A 3,009-nucleotide genomic window follows, 5' to 3' on the forward strand; every position below is an offset into this window, starting at 1 on the left:
TTTTTTCTTTTTAAAAAAATTTGGAGATCCATTTCTCTTTGAAATTAACATTTATCTAGGCCTCTTCTAGATGAGTATCAATCCCATGGCACTTATGCCAAAAGTATGATGTTGCTAATAGCGAGAGATATTAGGACATCTGATGATACGAAAAGTATGATGTTGCTACTAGCAAGAGGTATTGGGATGACTGATGAGGGATCTTGGTAGGGAAGGATAGTGTGTTGATATATAGGAAAAGAGGAGTAGGCTCTGAGTGGTAGTGCAGAAGAACTTGATGCTTGGTAGGTTGTCTTGAAGAGGAAAGGAGTAGTGATGGCCAATGCTTGGGGGGTCATAATGGTTGCAAGCCACCAATATTGATGGGTCTTGAGGAGCTCCACTGTACATGTCAGGTCACTTGTGCTCTACTTATAAGGTGTGTCTACCTTACTTGTATAGCGGTTTATGCAAGTGCAAGTGCAATTGGGAATTGGATTGTATTCCAAGTAAACTTAAAATGTTGTCCCACACTTGAGGACCCAATTGATGAGAAGTTGTGGTATTGTTCTATTCTCAAGGAGTTAGGTTTTTTGAGCACGCATCCAATGCCCTGCCATGCCTTGGTTTGAAGGTTCCTCCTCACATCAATGCTTTCTTCAATTTGCAAGTTGTTTTCTCAGTGCAAAGCCTAGTTTGGTCTCGCTTTCACAATCAGGTTCCAAAAGATCATATGAACCGGATCTCAACTAAACTACAGCTCTAAACTGTCGATCAAAGAACCCTCGTGCCTTCCCCACAACATTGCTCCATACGGCCCCTAGAACTTTGACTCCAAAAGCATGCTACCAAGAGAAGAAACAACCCTTCCCTATCCTCCAAAAAGCACATCATGCTGCCCCTAGCATTAGTTGTGACTTCCAATTCCCTCCGATCCGCCTCTTTTGGCTTCAGGATGATGCTTCTTCTCCTCCTCCAAAGATCATAGCTATCATTAGCCTTCCTTTTCGTAGCACCTAAATTTCTTGATGCTGAAGCTTTGTGACCTTCTTTGCTGGGTTTATCCATGCTGGAAATAGTGGCACTCTTGTTGAGGTTTCCATCCAAGTCACTGGTAGAGGAATTGTTTCCCAAGGACAATTATTTGCTACTACTGTCCACTGTAAGGCCTTCTAAAGTTTGAGGCACTTTAGCCTTGGGCTCCAAAACTGAAGCATCTGCTTTGCCTATCAATCCTCCTTGGGGCTACTTGATCCTAGAGAAGATAAGGCTTCCTCATTCTATCTTATCACCCTTGGCAATATCATTGTTTCTACTTTTGCATCTGTAGCACTTGTAACATTCATAGCATTTGCAACAATTTTCTTGTTAGCCTCACGATTGTTAGCATTACCACTATCACGTAGTTCCTTGGGAGTCTTTAAGTCTCCATCTTCAGGTTTCATAGTAGTTTTCTTGTCAACTTGGATGTGATTTTGGATTGTAGGTACAACATATAGTGAGCCAATAGGATTGGTAGCTCCCGCTTATCTTGACATTAAACTACATACACTAAAAACCTTTTTCATAATTTTAGAAGTTTCTAGATACATAAACAATGTAGACACACAAGCAAGTATTCATATGAGCTACTGCACACACACACATACACGCGGCCTATTTGTGCTTGAGTACTACTCAGTGAATACAAAAAATTTAGGATGGAAACAAGCAATCAAATTTTAAAACTAACAGTTCAAACTAAACAACAAACGAAAAGACACACACAATGGAAAACAATTTCCTAATGATGGTGACTAATGAGTTCAAATTCTTGGCAAAAAACTCCCCCCTTAGGTTCACAGTGGTGGATGCATAGCGTCATGACAATGGGTTGCTCTAGTGTTGGGCATATTCAAAAAGTTATACCTACTCTTCTGATAGGGGTAGTAGAGTGGATTCGCTCATTCTAAGACCTCTTATTGTTTTCTAGAATGGGATATCATCATTTTGGTAAACCTGGCCATTATACTACTCTATTCCATTAAAGGCCACAAGCAAAAGTTGAAACTTTGAGGCCTTTGACCCATTCACATTCGTATAATCAACAGAGTTCTATTAGAAAACAAACAAATTAGACCACATGGAGGCAAAGAACACCATCATCAATTATGGCAACACAATCTCGCAATTGACAATTGTCCATATTGGAATCCTCATAGGATCCCTATGGTGCCATCCCCACCACTAGAAGGAAGGCATGGAGAAAAGAACCTGAAGAGCATCCAAAGTGATGCAAAAGATGTAGGGAATATAGTAGCATGATGTGGACTCAAAAGACATGGATCTACTTGACAAAGTCCTTTAGTAGTCCAAGGAGGAATATGACAAGAGGGAAAATATCATGAGAAAAGAATGGGAAGAGTTCAAAGTAGTCATAAGAGCATTTTTCAAGGAGTCAACGCGTAAGAAAGTGGGTGAACACATGTTATGAAATATGGTGGTTCAATATATTGGGATTCCTAGCCCAATGCTCCTTAGCATTTTGTAGACTGTGAAAAAACTCACCTGCTGCAGGTGGGGGTCCTATGCTCCTAAGGAAGGCAGGTGTTTATTTTATTTTGATTACTCATGCACCCAAGAAAGCAAAGGGTTGAGTGATAAGTGCTCCTTTTATGTAGGATGGCTCATGAGGCTCAGAGAAGCTTAGGGAGGCTTTGGGCCTGTAAATTCCCCGTAGACGGAGTGCGATCACATACAACCCAATGCTATAGGATTGGAAGGTCCTACCCTAGATTAGATAGTGGCTTTCTATGAAAAGACAGTTTTGTACTACTTTATAGAGTGGAGGCTTTGATTATTATTATTAATTAAGTTTTTTTGATTTTTGGATTGTTTCTTAGATGCTAAAGATCGAGTTTAAGAAATCATGTTTATGCTTTTGTGGGTCCAAACTATATGGTAGTGTGCTCTACAAATTAGAAAACTAAAGCAAACCTAATTGACAAAAGTGGGAGGCTTTGATCCCAACAATTGAATGCCTATGGTTGG

This window comes from Lygodium microphyllum, chromosome 23 (genome assembly GCF_053477565.2).
Source record: "Lygodium microphyllum isolate KBCC chromosome 23, Lygodium_microphyllum_v1.1.10, whole genome shotgun sequence".
Classification (NCBI taxonomy): domain Eukaryota; kingdom Viridiplantae; phylum Streptophyta; class Polypodiopsida; order Schizaeales; family Lygodiaceae; genus Lygodium; species Lygodium microphyllum.